Source organism: Camponotus vicinus, unplaced genomic scaffold (genome assembly GCF_025532165.1).
Source record: "Camponotus vicinus isolate PSW18456_S1 unplaced genomic scaffold, iyCamVici1.0 SCAF_11, whole genome shotgun sequence".
Taxonomy (NCBI): domain Eukaryota; kingdom Metazoa; phylum Arthropoda; class Insecta; order Hymenoptera; family Formicidae; genus Camponotus; species Camponotus vicinus.
The window spans coordinates 12,063,607-12,082,999 of record NW_028141947.1 but is presented as its reverse complement, the minus strand read 5'-3'; the positions used below and the strand labels follow the sequence as shown (position 1 = coordinate 12,082,999).

Below are 19,393 nucleotides of genomic sequence, written 5' to 3'. Positions count from 1 at the left end.
CGTTGTGTGTGTATTTAATTATTATTTCAATTTCTATATACATACTTCTCCGTTTTTATCGAGAAAGTCGTGAGAAAACCTCGAGACGTACCATACGACCATAGATATCGATTTTCTCGCCTTTGACGTTTCGCTCTCGACGATCTTTCACCGCTCGCGTGTATTATACGCGCGAATTACATATCGCACGACCGTTTTCTCAATCTTAACGTGCGAGAGAGGAGGAGAATGGCGTACGACGCGAGTCGAACGAAAAGAGACGAAGAGGATGATTGTCGGCCAGGGATGAAGAAGGGGGAGGTCGGGAGGCAAGGGGGACAAAGGGAGAAAGGAGGGGTAATGTCTTCCGCGTTCGCGCAACCGCTTACAGGTTTTATACGAGTCGGTCGTATGTGCACGCGGACTCGCTGAAAGCCCACCGGTAACACTGTCTCGCCAGTTACGTAACCTTATTAAGGCACTTCGTATGGCGCGAGAGAAAGAGAGATATCTTACGAGCGATCGATTGATGCCATTCGTCGCGGTTTCTTTTCGACTTTTAAATCGATATGAATCCGCCCCGTCGAAATCTGTACTCCTCCTTTTATGCATACAATCTGTCTTTTAGAGCTGGATAAGAATTACTGTATGTATTTGGCTTATACACCATCAGAATTATTTTCATCGCAATTAAATTCAATTTTCAGAGAATTTTATTTTGCTCGAAAATTAAACAGGAGGAGACTACTCAAATCTTGTAAAAAGATTTCCTTAAAAATTCCTTGATCTTCCAGAATATTTATTCAAAATTCCAGAGAAGAAAATTACAAACAATATTTTAGAGACTTTTTGGTGCAAAATTTTTTGCATCAAATTATCAAAAAATAATATCTAAGAATTTTATTTTTTAACACATGTACATAATTCACATCTAAGATCAAAATATAATTTGAAAGATGTATAATTCAATATCAAAAATATGCAATATCCAATAGATTAATATATACAATATTCAATATACAATTCAATATATTAATATATTTTATTAAATCTAATTTAATTATACCCATCAAATTTTATAATAAATAAATAATAAATAAATTTTAATAAAATAATTTTAATAAATAATAATAAATAAATTTAGAATATAAAATATCGGAATTTTATTATTCTTCACTCGAAAATCTGTTCTACGGTCTTTGTTGATCTTTGTATGCTCCTGTAGCATCTGTATGCTCCTGAGCAGACTGTAGATGTTGAATTATGGAAAATGATCAATCATCTAGTCAACACGAATCCAAAACACTTCGAAGAGGGAAAGCTGAAATACGAGGGGACATAACACATGGAAAAAGAATCATCGGCTTAGATCGCCTAGATCGGTTTTCGCTCTGAGCGAAACTGGTCCAGCGTATGGATCGCTTTTTCCCTCTTCCATACGCGCCTTTCTCGTGCGCCTTTTTCAGATTCGCGCCTCACATCGACACAACGACGAGGGCAATATCCTCTCGCACACTTCGCTCTCGTTCTTCTCGTTCCTCCCGCGCGCGAAAATTGCGTGACGCATAATCCGCGCGCGGACGACGAGCATGGCTACGTTTCGGCCTTTCACTATTTAAAGACAATGGGAATAGTGACCAAAAGCAGGTGGGCAGCTGGTATCTTTCTCTTAGTCTCAACAACTTGCATTTCTAGAACTCAAGTTCTAAAAAGAGATCTTCTATTTCATTCGTGAATCATTTATAATATTAAAAATTATCGGTTTCCAAACAATTTAATATAAAATTGAAGAAAAAAAGAAATCGTTTTTATATTACTGATAGAAAAATGTGCAAATAAAAACTGGCTGAATGAATCAATAATACTCTATACATTATGTCAGAGGCGAGGAAACTCATATCGAAATTCATTAAGTAAATTATAGCTCAACGAAATTTAGTTGTACATAATTTCAGTAAATGTCTTGGCTTGTTCTTCGGTGTCGTTAATATGCATTACCTAAGCATCAATTACCGCTTTAATGCTGCATTGGATGCATTGGCACTGCACCAGGTGCATGATTGCTGTATATAACAAAGACTGATAAACCCATGTGAAAGTTATTGAACATAAGAATATATCTTTAAATATAAATGTATAAATATATAATTTATTTATAAGTTATTTTTTTAAATAGAATTGTTTTATAATGATATAACAATTTTATATTTATAATATTATTTATATTATATTTATAATATATTTATGATATTATTTATAATATAATTTATTATAATATGTTATATTTAATTAAATAATTAAAAATATTATTATTTTATATTTATATTTTATGTGTTTATGTGCTTATATTTATATTCAATATTATTGCTTCTTATCAGAAATTTTTAATATTAATGTTATATATATATATATATATATATATATATATATATATATAAATCTCTCTTTGTCTCTCCTATATATAATATTGTTTCATATTTCTCTATACTTATAGTGTTTCTACTCATTGCACGTACAATATAATATAAACATTTTGCTGATATTTTTCCAATATATTTTATTAGACTTTATGATATTACTGTGCATTACTTAATAAAATTTCTATAAATTCAATACTCTATATACGAATATCAATTTTTTACGGAAAAGATATAAACACAAAGCAGACTGTAGATGTTGAATTATGGAAAATGATCAATCATCTAGTCAACACGAATCGAAAATCATATAAACGTTCTAACACCTTATATAAGAAGCGGAAATTAAAACGATTGCGCACGTTTTGCCCGTTATGTAATATTATGTAACTCTGCATTATGTCTTATAGAATTGATATTTGAAGATTATTTTTAGTGGTTTTCGAAGAAGTTACTTATAGCACATGATATTTCCCGCCATTTTGGAGTAAATATTTTCTTAAGAAAAACGTGTCGCAAATTTGTTTTTATTATTCTGCAGGAAGGCTAGCAATTCTAAATGCAATGTTGCTTGAAATATCTTGTGATTTAATTTGCCTTTTTTCTCTTCGTTTTTCTTTTATTGATGTTTACTTATTTTAATCTTTTCTCCTTCCTCTTTTTTGAATCGCATTAAGGGATTGATGTATTAAGCGCGTGAGAAATAGACACATACGTACTCGCCGAATCAGCAAATATCGCCAAGTATATCATCCCTTCTTATTTCACGGTGGTCCTCGCATGGAATCTCGAGTTCAATGTCTTCTTAATGAATCTTTCCCTTCTACTTCGTCCAGTACAACCACCACTACCACCGTCATTCTCACGAAGAAATTTACCGGTTCTCTCCTTGCGGCTTCTCCTATCTCCTTCTGCCATTTTTTTGTCTCTCCTTCTGCCCAATTCTGATCCACGAATCATTTCGTCGCGCACTGATTACTTCCCCGAATAAGATACTTATACGTCGAAAAAACTCAAACTTTCAAAAGAGAGAAGCTACCGCGTGAGAAGTATTAACTTTATGATTCATAGTCATGTGCCAGAATTATTCTGGGATATGCAATGCCACATAGATTTTCATTAACTCTATAGAAGTCTAATTAGAAGTTAAATAATTAACATTATAAATATAAATACTATTTATTATATCTCCCTTTCGTTTAATTGAGATTCCATTAAAAGATCAATTTTCTCTCAACAGTAAATTACAAAGAAATTATTTTTTTTTTTTTTAGAAAGATTAATGTTCTCGAGTGACCGATATTTCGATTCGTTCTCAAATCTAATTTAAGATACACTTCACGAAATGCAGTATCTACGCAAAGTTTCTCTCTCTCTCTCTCTCTCTCCCTCTCTCTCTTTTTCGTAAGAATTTAAAGTTAAGTACTTCTGGTGAGATATTTCAATTTGTTGCCGAACTTTCTCCCTCGTCCAACCGACGTAGTCTTAAACACGCTCGATGGACAAAACTTTCGGGAGTAACTTCCGTCAGATAATGATCGCACAGGAAGTAAATTTATGCAAGGATACAAGAGTGGGAAGAAAATCGAGAGAGTCGAATCATACGACTGATAACATCGTGTGTAGTGGATTATCCATTGGAAACGACAAACCGCTTAAAGTCTCATAGAGTATAAACTTTCTGTATTTAATAATAATAATAATAATAATAAATATTTATTTAAATAAATAATGCATCTATATTTTTTTATCTCATTTTTCGAATTGTACGAAATGTTTCTTCTGGGAGATTTTCCACAATCAAACTGTTCTATCAGTTCTATATACATTCTGTGAATGCAAATAAGGAAAAAATAGTTATATAAAAACACAAGCCCATGAATATTTTAATAAAAAATGCAACAAAAATATAAAATATATGAAGAAAAAATGATAGAATAAACTTTCTCTTAATACAATATAACGTAAGATTAAATCGATAATATTTAATTTATATAAATTGTGCTTAACTATTTGATTAAATATTATTAATGTAATTTCTATAATTTTATTGTTACTGTTCTATTTCTTATCACTAGAAAAAAATAGATATATCATTGAAAAATTGACTCATATAACTCATATAGTTTGTCAAAAAGATTTTGAAAGAAAATTTGCGATATAATTTTTATCATCTCAATAATTCATAACAAAATTCTTAAAATTTTCTCACATATGAGTATATATTGGCGTTATTGAATTATATTAAAATTTATAGAACCGTGAAAAATGTTCCGAACTGCTATTTATGTTGTGCCGAAAAGCGGCGAATGCGCCTTCCGTTTGATTCTTTTCTATCCAGGGACTGGAAGCGTGAGAATTAGAAGATAAAAGTTGCATGACACACCACACGATTTACGACCAATTTGTGAGAAGGTCCTAATTTTCATTTGTGACGAAAGAAAACAAATCGAGTAAATAAAAGATGTAATTTCACTATCTCAATAATTAAAATGAAAGTTATTTTAATAAAATGGCTGGATGCTTAATTTTTCTATTAAAAGAAGAAAAAATGTTAAAAATTAAAAAATCATTCTTTTTTGGAAACAATTTGCTATTTTAAATAAAAGATCAATTAACTGAAAGAAACCAACTGAAAAGATATGATATTAATATGGAATATTAATATATTCTAAGTAAGAATATTAAATAAATTTAATTAAATAATTTACGCACAAAAAAGACTTATTAATTGTTATTCTTATTATTCAATCATATATAATCATCATTAATTTGATTAGATTTTATTCAATTTTGCTTTTTCATCTCTCGATCATAATTAAAATTATTTCTCATTAATTTAATTTATTGTTAAGTTAATTATATTTTGTACAATTTTATTTCTACTGAAGAATTATGCTTATCAATTATTCAATAATTAGAAACAGAAGTATATTAAACAAATTAATTACTATTTTAATTTTGGCATTAAAATGTTTTTTAAATTATTTTCAAGGTATACCAATTTTGAATTTAATGCGTGGAAAATAATATTCAATTAGAAATGATATATTTAAGAGCAATTAATTCATAAAAAACATATTAGTTCTCATACATCAGAGAAACAATTCTTTAAAATACTTTATTCGTTTGTACAAATAAAAAAAGATGGTATTCCCTCTCCAATTGTCTTCAATCATTTTTTAAAAGTTAAACGATGAGAAATAAATTTGACACTGATCGATAATAAATCGAGATCGATAATAATTCGAGAATCGTTTTAATATCAAAATCGAAAAACAATTAATTGTAATATAATCCACTCTTAAAAAGATACACGCATCGAAATGTTTTCAATCCTATTATTAACTTATATCTCGCGAACAATAAATTCGAGATTAAAGTAATAAATTAGCGATATATTGAATTACTACCGCGCAAAAATATGTGAGTAATTAATTTTATATTAAAATACTAAATCAGAAAAGTGATATATTTTAAGAAGAATTAATTCAATTTTCTACTAATAAAAGTAATAAATCTGTAATTAGAATAATAAATTAGCAATAAATAATAGTATTAAATTATTCCATATATATAAATTTGACTTCTAGTGGCGTAAATGTTAGATTAACAAAGATGGAATCATTAATCTAATTTGATTATGAATAATCATTAATATAATTACATTTAGCTCGACTTTATTTCTGTTTCTGAATCAATCAATGCTTATTGATTACATCCAATTATTAAAATAATTAATTATCATTTCTTAATTACCCAATGATCATTAATTTAATTATATTTTCGCTTTTGTTTTTATCGAACTCTCTTTTATTCTATCGACCCCGCCAACTACTTCATAAAGATTTAAAAACTAGACTCGAAGTTTGAAACTTAAAGGGAAGATCCCAATCTTTTATTCATGCATAGATACATAATAGCCAGCACGTGTCTGTACATCACACATTGCAGCTCGCGAATTTTTGAATTACTTTTCTTTATATGAGTGCCGGTTTCGCAATATCGATGTATTTATAAACATCAATCCTTCTTAGAATTGATATCAATCATGGAAAAATATTAATCAACAAATGTCGATATTATAAAATGTGTTCTCTAGAATTACAGGGAATAAAGGTATTTTCGTTTCAAACTATATGTATTGCAACAATCAATCGTTATTTTGCTCTAAATAAGCTTATAATTGCTAATAACTTTTTGATAAAAAACGAACGACAATATTTCTTTGTGAACAAACATTCTTGAATGATGCTATGCACATAGAACGTTGGAGAGAGCATCGCCCATCGCCCATCGACCCACGCAAGCGCGCGCGTGACATCCTCACGATCGTATAAGCGGCTACGTGTATTACGATCATATACACACGAAGAGGATCGTTGTGTCACAAGCACTTGACTATAGTTATGCAATCTACCAACCCGCATTCATGGTCAAGGCCTGCGTCCTTACCACTAGTAGCTTGTACGTGTATGTGTATGTATGCATGAATACTTGGCCACACACGCGTGGTCGTTGATCCCATTTGTGATGATACACAAAGATTAGTCGATTACATCTTGTCGAATTTGGATGAATCGATTGTGCCGTTCCATTAAAAAAAGTTGCTTCTTGTCATTCGTCTGATTGCTTCAATTCATTCGTGCAATTTAATTATAATCAAAACTTACTCAAGTTTTAAATATTTGATTAATGCTGAAAATGGATTCAGATAGTCCAACAGATTTCGTTTTGAAAATTTCTGAATATTGAATTATTTTTGGTTTCTAAAAGATATATTCTATTATTATGATTCATATTATTAAAATGAATATTCTTATTTAAACATTAAAAGAGAAATAAAAAAATAATTTAAAATAATCGAATTAATATATATATATATGCAGGGTGTCCGATTCCTGAGTGACCAAACGAAAAGTAGTGGTAGATTGGATCAAATTGAGAAGAAAAGTTCTCTACTATTTTGCAAAATTCGCAATAATTATTAAGAAATAAGCAAAAATGTTTCGGCGCATGAGAAGCGGTAGATCGCTCGCAGTGTCCGATTAATGAGTGATCAAACGAAAAGTGGTGGTAGATTGGGTCAAACTGGAAAGACAAGTCCTCTACCATTTTGCAAAATTCGCAATAATGATTAAGTTATAGGCAAAAATGTCTCAGCGCATGAGAAGCGATCTGTCTACCGCTGGTAGAGGACTTTTCTTCTCAGTTTGACCCAATCTACTACTACTTTTCGTTTGGTCACTCAGGAATCGGACACCCTGTATATAAAACTTTTATATTTAGCTGAATAAAATGTAAGAAAGAAAAGTTTTACTAAGAACCGCGAATAAAGTTTTATAAATATATGAGGTAATATATTATGTGTACATCTAATAAAAAAGTTTAATGAACTTTTATAATTAGTAAAAGTATATTATAACTGAATATATGTGCGTTATATACTTTTTTCCATCAAATTTGAGAATTAAACAATAAAAATAAGAACTAAGACTAAAGGCTGAGAGATAAAACTTCTGCTTCGAATTAATATAATAAAATATTATCATAAAAAAGTTGCAACTTATGCCGCAATAATTCTTGATGATACGAATGAAAAGAAGCAGTCGATAGATTCTTGTCTAAATAGTAAATTGAATAAACAAAGATGGAAAACATTGACAATACATCATAGGATTTCAAATCGATATACATATTTTCAGCAAGAGTTCAGATTTCAATGCAATTACGATATTAATGTCCATTCGCGATAATCGACATATGATAAACGAAAATTAGCTTTCTGCTCATGTCCTATATCATCTTCATTTTGACTGTCAGATCGAAAATTGAATTCGCACATTAAAATATATATGTATGTCGTTTCATATATCTTCTCTTAAGGATTTAGTCTACTTTAGAAAGTAAACGAATCAATATTGTTTACATTTTCTGAAAATATGATGTTTGAAGAATATTTCTTTTAAATGTTCTTAAAAAATTCACAAAACGGACGGAGTTATAATACTTTGAATAGGATAGCATGCGGGTCTTCAAATGGACTTGCAAAACTTTAAATGCATTTTTCTTAAAACATTGTTCTTGAAACTATGACGAATATCTTGGAAACTAATGGATCGAATAACTTCAATTTTTCGTAAATAAGAGAGAACACTTTTGCATAGATATTGAACTTAATTAGAATTTTAAAAATTAATACTTAATATTTTTTTAATTTTCAAGAAATGAAAAGATTTCAGCAAAATAGAAATATTTAATTTGAAAAAATTAATTAAAAAAAAAAACTGCTTTGTTAGTTTTCAATTTTCTCTAATGAAATTAGGTTCAATGTGTCAAAAACATTCATATTGAAATAAAATTAAGCCAAATTTTTTTTATTCCAAACAATTACACGAGCGTGTCATATCATCGATACGCGCAGACTTGTATTAAATAAAAAAAAAAATATATCCATGGTTTAAAAATACTGACGTACTGTTTAAATATTAATAAGAACATATGTGCGATGCTAAAAAAACCAATTTCTAATATTCTTTGAAAAGAATTCCTAAGAAAACATCAGTATTTCATACTAAAGTAGACTGCCCTTAGGCATACGTGATCGCGATGATGATTGCGAGTATTCGCGCGAGAAAGAAAACGATAATAACGCGGAAAAGCGAGAGAAGCCAGAGAGTTTCTGCCCGCCGGTGATTTAATGTAACCGAGTTGCAGGAAGTGAATATTATTAGCATTCGCTTACCGTGCCGTGCCCCCATACGCGTCTCTTGCTGTCTCATTCGTGTGTGTTCCTTACTCGACTGTGTACGCTTAGCCACTAATACGGACGCGTATCGGTCGTACGCACGATGCCGCCACACGTGCGCAGGTAAACACGCAAAAAAAAACACGTGTACATACAACAGGCGACCTACGGCGGACGAGTTAGCGAGGAAGAAAATAACACGTGCTGTGTCCACGAATTACACCGGGTGTCTTGGAATCAGACGTAAAAGTATGATAACGAGTGGTATCAAATTTTTGTTAAATTTAAAATACATTTTTTGGCAAATTTGAAGTATATTTTTTTAAAACAAAGGCTTCAGTTTTATTATTAATGAATTCACATCATGAAAATCGTTAATTTCTTTTAAACCAAACAGCATATTATTCACTCGACGCTAAGAATAAAAGGATTAAATTAAAGAAGACGTCACGGAAGGTGAGAGAATCATCTACGAAAGTCAAAGTCCGAAATATTCCCTTATTGACTCATCGTCTTTTCGGCGGTCATCGACCGCCGAGATTTACTCAAAAATTAAAGGAAAAATGTAGGTGTGCTAATGACGTTCCCACGAATCACCATTATTGCACCTGTCTGCACTTCCGGGCAACACGCAAAAGCATACTATACAGCTCGGCATACGCAAAATGACCGGTTTGATTCAATCTCGCTTAATTTCACCGCGGCGTGACCACTTTGCATCAAAGAACGATTCCACAAGTACTGACAAATAAACTCGAAAGGACTTTAAACTTTAAGCATATCACATATTACATACGGCTTGATTCATTTCTCATAGCTAAATATAAGGAATTTTTTGACATCGATACGCGCATCACGAAGAAAAATATTTTGTCAAAATCTTTACAACGATATTAATATTATTGATAAATAATTCGTAATAATAAAAATTTTACGTAATAATAAAAATAAACGAATAAAATTATTCGCGCTTTAAAACGTTAATAACATTAATAATAAAAAAAGAACATTTTTCTCAAAATAAATATATCTTTCTAATAAAACTGTGATCTAATATTTAATAATAATATGTATATAAATGTTAAGTAGAGAATATATATAAAATCTATTTCTACAAATTTTTATAAATATCAGATTCATTAATATTTTAATTAAATATTTAGATTAATTAACTTATAATCGAATCAAATTAAATTTCACTTATAATATTTTAATACTATGATAGCATAATAATTTGGGGGACACATTAGATATTTAAAATATTATATTTATATTATTATTAAAATTCAAAATACCATTTTTACATTTTCCATCTCTCGCAAAAAATCTCTACTCATGTGTTCTAAAAATAATATATTTTATATTTGATTAATGAAAGATGTATTAATTTGAGCTTCACCAATCTTGATGTTATTCATAATAACAGTATGAAAGAGAGTTTCTTTTCTTGCGATTCTCTTCTCTGTTACGGAAATGGTCTTCGACAATAAGGGAGACAACGCAATATGCCATGAAGACTCGCAATAGCTATAAATGCGTTCTCCTTCTCCGATCCGAGGGCGCTACAGGAAGTAAGTACGATGCACTCAAATGCATGCAAGATGCAGCGAGCGGGATGTCTAAGGAACGGGTCGAGCGACTCGTTAAAATTTATCCGACAGGTCGGATAATCTTTCGCGATAGCGTAAAAAATATCTAAACATCGGCAGAAGGATTAGAATATTAATATTATCGTGCGATTCGTTTTAGTTTTGCTTTATTCATAATTTATGCGATATTATAAGCTATTAAGGCCGAGGAAAAAAAAGAAAAAGAGAGAGAAAGAAGAGTCGGAAAAAGAGTAAGAAAGGATATTGATACGAAGGACGAGATAAAGAAGGAAAACCAGAAAAGTGGGAAGAAAGGAGGTTACACAAAACATCAAATGCAAACAGAAAAAAAATATATATAAATATATATAAATATATATATATATATATATATGTTATGATAGAAGTTACGTGAGTGTTGGTGGTCGCGCTCGCTGGTAGCATCACTTCACCGATGATATACCCTACCGAGAGTTCATTGCTCTTGAGAGAGAGAAAGAGAGACAAGGAAGGAAAGAGAATAGAAGAGAGAAAGATGTTCGGAGAGAGACAGCTGAGAGTGAGATGGGAGGGGAACAGACGTTGAAAAAAAGAGACGAAGAGAAAGGCACTGGCGTTACTACGAAGAACGAAGATGAAGAGAGAAGAGAACGCGAAGAAGAGAGAAATCTCGCGCGAAGAAGGAGAGACGAGATTGAAGAGACGTCATGGTATGAGTGGAATACGAGAGGAAACGAGAAGGGAAGAGCAGTCGAAGAAGAGGAAGAAAAGAGCGACGAAGATGGATCGAGGAGTATTTACCTCGCGCGCGGACACTCTTAATAATTCACGCGCGATTCCCGATGCGTCGCGCGAACACGAATCGAAGGTAGGCATTCATCGCACCGCTGGATTTTCGCTTTTATGTAAAAGACGAGAAATAAAGAAACGCAGCGAGAGAAACAACACGCGATCGATAGTCACTGACAAGAGTTAACCGTCGCATTTAAAGTTCGCATCTTGGGCGAAGTCGAAAAATACTCGACGTCACGTATGTGAACCCGTTCAAATTGCTAGACGATTGTACTCGCGATTGATTGCCTAAAAACTTCAATGCTAATAATTATAGGGCGTCTACTTAAATCTTGTAAAAAAATCCTTGATTTTTCAGGTATTTTTATACAAAATTCCAAATAAAGAGAAAATTTTAAAGATTCTTTTGATGCAATTTTCTAAAATAAAACTTTTTATTGTATACGGTTTCTAGTGATTTTCGTTTATACGAAGAAAAAACACAGAACCATTTAAATTTTAAGTGTTAAATTTGGAAATGTACTTAAATAGCTTTCGTCAGATAAACATTACTTGATGATATTGAATATATAAACAAAGATGGACATATATTTATAATATACTTTAAACATAATTTGCTTAGTTTGCCAAATGTTTACAATATCAGAGCAAAATTATTAGAAAAATTAAAAAAAAAAATTCCATGAGAATTCTCTGATTTTTCCAGGTACAAAAAATCCCAGAAAATTCCATGTTTTTTCAAGAAGTAGACATTCTGAATTTTACACGAATAGATATTAAATTAAAGAATCAATTACTGAATCATCTGATTAAACTGAAAATTTTATTCAAATTACAAAAATAGTATAGTCTCTTTTAAATTCAAATATAAATTTAATATTACTTCATATTATTGTTTAAACATACTATAAGTGATATCTCTTATATATCTCTTTATGCTAAAATTACATAGCGTGATATATTATTAAGTTATTTTTTCATTAATATTAATTGATTATAAAGATTGAATCGCTCCTTTCGAATTCTGCCTCAAAAAATTAATTAGCTTTAATTAATATTTCGATGGAATGATTTAATGAGCATCCATAATAATTATCAGATAGTAACGTGTAATATATACTATTATGTTACTATAATATATACTATTATGTTACTATAATATATATATTATTATGTTATTATTATGTTATTAATAGATTCGTACATTCTCGATTTCATGTTTGCCTCGCCAGTATAAAAATGTATTTGATTCTAAAATTGCGCTTTGCATGCAACTCTACAGATGTTTGAGGAGGGAGCCTCCTTGAGAAGATTTCTTTGATAAGAGATCGTATAAATAGAGATTGAGAGAAAAAAAAAAGAATAACGCCGACCCCAACTCGGATAAAAATATAGCGATATCGCCGGTGACCGTCTGAGATTGTCCTGACACACGACACGGAATCGAAACCTTGTGCTTGCCGGATCGAAAAATCGGAAAATATCGGAGCTTGGATGGTCGACGGGTATACGTTCAAGCTCTCGTACCGGACACGTACCGGGTGCAATGTACCTGGATGAGTCACACGGCAACAGTGCGCGCGCGTGCACGACACGCACATGCGTCATGCACAAGCGTCACGTGCGCGTATCTATACGTGCAATATCGTGCATATCTGTGGTGTATATATGTGTGTGTGTGTGTGTGTGTATATGTGTGTGTGTGTGTGTGTGTGTGTACGTATATATGTATATGTGTGTTTTCGCTCCTCGTTCAACACTCGACGCGATCTTTCCACGAATTCTGCGGGATAAAACGAGAGGGAAAGAGATAACGAGAGAAGACGAGAGGAGCAAATACACGTATGCGAATTAAAGAGACCGGAGGGAGAAAAACCGAGATGGAGAATGAGCAAGTAGAAGAAGAGGAGAGAGAGAGAGAGAAAGAAAATGGAGAATGAACAAGTAGAAGAAAGAGAGAGAGAAAAAGGAAGAAGGAAAAAGAGACCGGAGATAAAAATCCAATCATTTCGACCGGTTTTGCATCGTGCCGACGAGGATAATGGAATACCGCGTTACTTTTTGCCGATGCACGGAATATTTCCTCGCGTTAATATCCACGTTTTACTCTCCGACTACTCTCTCCGTACGCGCATCAGACCTAAACACGGTATGTGAGTATGAAGAGATGGACTTTTTGAGGGATTTTCGACAATTTTGTTCACGTTCAAAGGAACACGGTTTATTTTGAAAAAAAAATCAATGCTCTAAAGCTGTGAATAAAGAAAAAATGCATACCTACATCGACGAATTATAAAATAAAAGCGAAACAACTTTTTACGCTGAATGGACGTAATACATGAAAAATAAGGTACATTCTTTATGAATAAAATTGTTAAAATTTTTAATGCAATTCTTTAATTCTTAAGTGCATATATTCGTGAAAGTTTAATGAACACGCAAATCAATTGTTATAGAAATATCTCGTATGATTTAAAAATTGCAGGAAATCCAAATACGGAAATTCTGCTTAGAATCAAATCGAATTTTGGAAATTTTGGAGTATCTAATGATCAATACAAATTTTGGAGTATCTAATGATCAATACAAATTTTGAAGTATCTAATGATCGATACAAATTTTGGAGCATCTAATGATCAATACGATAGGACACTAAATCATTCAATGACAGAAATTATAATTGTGTTATTGATAATAATTATACTATATTATAATTGAAATTAAATAAATAATGAATTAATACTCGTACATTTTTTCTGATTTGTTACTAGCCTCAATTACACATCTCCAGCTTAAACAGCGCAATAAATCTCGCAACAAGATGCGAGTACAGATAAGGTCCACGCAAGCAAAATGCGAGATAAAATTGCGAAAAATCTAATTCGAGATGTGGAGAAAAAAATTGAAAAAACTAAGCCTCGCTTCTCGACACCTATCGAAATTGTCCTAACGTTTCAACATATGTTTCATTCAAGATGCAACGCGTCTACGGTCCAGAGAATAACCGGGATCAATGAGCGATGGGAAGCTGGAGAAAGAGAGGAAAAGAATGAGAAACGGAGGCGGCGGCGACGGCGAGTGACTTTTAAAACGGTGTTGCGTAATCTTTCGGATTTAGTTTACTTTCGTCGCTATCGATGCCACGCACGTAGCGTGACCGTGGCACTGAACCAGCAGTGGCACGAACTTTCTCGTGGCCTTCGTTCCAGGAAGGCGATTTACGTGACACGCGAGAACGTCAATGACTCGTGATCATCGTCATCGATGCTTTCGCGCTCGCTCGGCTAATTCGCGTATCGAATTCTAACGCAATTGAATCGATCTTCTTGGAAAAGTCGTATATTTACTGCTTCTTCTTTATCCTTTAGAGAAAACAATTATTATTTTCTCTTTTTACGATATATTTTTAATTTTGTCCAACGTTTTTGATTATTTTTAAGAGGTAAAAATATGACTTGCATTACGATATAAATTGGATCGATATTAAACCGATAATTGTTCGTGATAAAAGGAGATTGCAAATAAGATAAGTGAAGAGAGTTTAAATATCTGTGATTGTACAGGTCAAATGTGAATTAGCGATACAATCAGATAATATCGATTATATCTGCAGGGCATTTATTCCCTGGAAAAACATGAAAATCTTGGAATTATCAGAGATTTCTCTGGTATTACTGAGAAATTCAGATAATTTTTGAAAATATTATCTTTTTGGCCATTTTGCCTTTATATTGTAAATAGTCGGTAATTTGCTGAAGTCAAGTTGTGTAAATTATGTGTTTAAAAAATATATTATATAAATATATATTTATATATATATATTCCTATTTATATATTCAATGTCTTAACGAAATATTGAATATGCAATTCATATTCTTTATTGCAATCTTTGATGATAAAAAATGTCATGCAAATAAAAGATGTTTATCTGACGAAAGCTATTAAGTTTTTTTTTCTTTTTCAATACATTTCGAAATTTAGCACTTAAAACTTAAATGGTTCTATGGTTTTTCTTCTTATGAACGCGAAAAGCATTAGAGAACGCATATAATAAAAAATTTTATTTTAGAAAATTGCAGCAAAAAATTTTCAAAATATTCTCTTTACCTGAAATTTTGAATAAAAATATCTGGAAGATTAGGAAATGTTCATGAAATATTTTTACAAGACTTGACGTCCCGTATATAGCGCGTTAATTTTTGTAAAAAAAATAACTCTTTCTGTAAATATGTTATTTTAAAATTGTTTCCAGTCGAAGTGTGTTACTCGTACTATTCTTGTAACTACTTTTAAAAGAATGAACGCGTGCATAGCTTTATATCGTTTCTTTTAGTCGATAATGTAATAAGCGAAACAAAACGGAGCATATTACGATTAGTAACCGGAATATGCTTTAATATGAAAAACAGGAATATTTGCATCGTCCATCGTCCGTAGGATTTCCAATTATAATCAATTAGCGGCCGTTTAATCACGCTGATTTTTTCGCATATATTTAAAATACCTGGTTTCTTCTTTCTCGAGAAGGAAAGCATCTAAACTACGTAAACTGCATTCCATGTAGGAAAGTCGTACGCGGGGGGATACGGCATTCTTGGCTTTTACGATTCGTATGGCCGATAAAATCGTGACTCGCAGTCCGACTCTGTCGGCGTCGACGAGGAAGAAGAAAGGAGTATCAATGAGCTTCGATTTTTGTCGTTGATCAAGAAAGCCTCTATTTTCGCCGGGGGCAACATCCGGCCGTGTCTCTCGAAAAGGCAATTTCGAACGAATTTTACGGTAATTGCTGAAAGATTATGACGCGCGCCTAACACTTTTTGATTATTACGGGTCTCGTCGATGAATCCCGACTATTATTACACGACTATTCGCCGTTTTCATTCTTTGCTTACTATGCGATTCACCAATGAATCGCAATCTCTCCCTCTCTCTCTTTCTTTCTGTCGCTGTTTTCTGCTATTTCAGATATTATATTACACGTAGAAGAATTCGTTTGAAAAATAGTCCTAATCATCGAACCGCTACTTAGCAATTAAGCCGCGAGGATCGAAGAAATAAAATGAGTATCGTGAATTCAACGGGATTATATTCGCATTTTAATAGAAATTCTCAATGCCTGTTCAAATCTTTTAGAAATATTCCCTGAAAATATCCTGATATTTCAAATATTTTTGTTTAAAAAGAGGAAAAAAATATTTTAAAGATTTTTTGTTGCAACTTTCTAAAAAAAGGTTTTTTAAATTTTATATGCGTTCTCTAGTGCTTTTTGCTCACATAAAGGAAAAACACAGAGCCACCTAAATTTCAATTTTGCTAGATTTATAAAGATAAACATTTTTCAAGGTTTTCATTCACTTTTTTTCTATCACTAAAAATTTTATCAATTTTTTTATCAATAAAAAATACGTATTGTATAAAAAAATATGTATTCAATATTTTATGAAGACAACGACTGCATAAAGAAAAATAAATATTTCTTTTAAACAAATAATTCATTTAAACTGCAAATGTAAAATCAAATTTATTAAAAAATTTTTTTTTTTAATTCTCTGATTCTCTAATAAAATTTCATGAGAAATTCCTTAATTTTTCCAGGTACAAAAGAAATCCCCGAGATTCTATGTTTTCTATGTTTTCTTTTTAGAGAATAGACACCCTGAAATTACATGCCATACAAATGACGAATTTCGTGAATCGAAACTTCGCTACAATCGTGTCGAAAGCGAAGCAACTTTCGTAATCCACCAGTTAACTTGTCGAAAGTATTAGCACCACGCGTTACCAACAAGTTTTTTTTCCACCGGATATTCCTCGATGTTTCGCCTGCAATTCTACTAATACGCGCGATGTACTAAAACTATTACGTTTCCTCTTGTTGCAACTGACTCCGTCATTTTCTTTCCTTTTCTTTTGATAAAAATCTGATTAAGCGTTATCTATTTTCTCAACCTCTTAATTTTTAACGCTAGATATTTAGATAAGCGAATCTCGAATTAAAATAAATCTTAGCCTTAAAATAAAACTCGCTTGAAATTTAACGCAGATAAAAATGTTATATTCACGTCTGTGAAGTTTTAATTTGCAAGAATTTTTCACTTTATGTATTACAGCCGGAATGGCGAGCAAATTTCGACGGACGGAAATTAATTCATCTCAAACGATGCCTCGAAATATCCCCATTGTATGCCTGAGATTCGTTCTCTCGTCCGCTCGTTTCAAGCTTCAAAGCCGACAAATCGGACGCGTACATTAGCCTCTTATCCCCGCGAGATTCGCATTTCTGAATTGAATTACTCTCTCGATGAACCTTGACCGCTTCGAGATTGAAATTCAAAGTTGGATTTTCGGTGGCCATCAGATCGTCGTCGCGCGCGAATGCCCTCCCTCCCCTAGCGAATGTATAATGTAACCAAGAGCCTCAATGTGGTACCGTCCCTTTTTTGGGGTCACTCTGGGATCGTTCGTCGAAAAATTCACATAATTTTTCCATCTTTTTACGGAAAAATTCATGAAAGTATACACGAAATGCATGAATGTAATTCAAATTTGCGTAAAAAGCAAATCAATTTATGCACCAATTGTTCTTTTGATTATAATATATCTACCTCGATACGATAAGACGCTTAGGTAAAGGCTATAAGAAAATACAATTTATGGCTATATCATGCTATTTAAGAATCGATGATGTCAAATGATGTTGAGCGTTGAAAGTAAAAAAATCACATTCTGTGAAATTACTTTTCGACGACGAATGAACGAGGAAAGGATTTGCAACGAAGATGAGAATGATTTCATTCGCATGCTTTCGCGAGTGAAATGTCAGTGTCTGACTTTTCTCACGAGCAAAGCATCGCGACCAATAAAGCTCGATTCACAAGCACGAGAAATCAATTCTTCGATCCCATCTGAATTCATCGAGAGAATTTATTATCTCGTTCTCAAATCTCTGATCGAAAGTAAACTCACAGAATAAAATCTGCGCTTGCATCTCGTGCTAAGAGTAATGACAACGCGATTCTTGCGATGAACAATTTGTGAGCACCGCATTATAGGTGCGACCTTTTCAATTTGTATTCTAACCTTTAGGAGAAGCGCTATACAACGTCGTCTGTGTGCTCAGGATGTGAAATAATGTTAAAACATAGACACATCGAGCGTATAACGCACGGGACGAAGCTATAAATAGACGTTCCCATATAAAACGACGAAGTATCAAAGTTACATTAAAAGACTCCAAGTTCTTTCGCGGTTCATATGAGGAAAAAATTATTATAGCGGCAGTTTCCGGGAAACTGATTGCTCGCTTGAATTTTGATTATCTTCATCGAGTCCTTAATCTAATTCTGGATCAATCGCGAGTGTGATTCTGTTGATTAAACGTTCCATTTTGACATGTTCGCGCTATTTTTAACTAATATGTGAATATCCCAATAAAATTACCAACAATCGAAATTGATCCGATAACTTTGAATTTCTAGTTTTTTTTACATCAGTTTATAGAGTAGAATAGTACAAGAAAGAAAGATGATATAATATTTTTTCGATAAAACAAGTTAATTGTTGAAGTTATCAATTTAATACGAAAACATAAAATAAATAAAGTCATGTGTATTCGTTTAATTATCAATCTCATAAAAAATAACAAACGTATATCGATTTATAAAATTTATTAGAATTTTTATTAGAATTGATAGAAAAAAATTTATCACCAAATTTTTGATTTATTAATACGTATTATAATACGTTTTAATTAAAACGTCTTACTTTCTTGTGTACCTATTTAAAAAATTTATATTCTCCCTCTTCTTGCTGTATTTTCAAAGTCCAATATTCGTATTGATTACATTAAGCACTTCACTTTTTCA

The 19,393-nt window shown here is 31.9% G+C and overlaps 1 protein-coding gene across 3 annotated transcripts in view; it reads right to left on the bottom strand.

The window, feature by feature from the left end:
* Eip78c (Ecdysone-induced protein 78C) overlaps positions 1-19,393 on the bottom strand; it is a 78,167-nt gene that overhangs the window by 40,790 nt on the left and 17,984 nt on the right. The window lies entirely within an intron of this gene.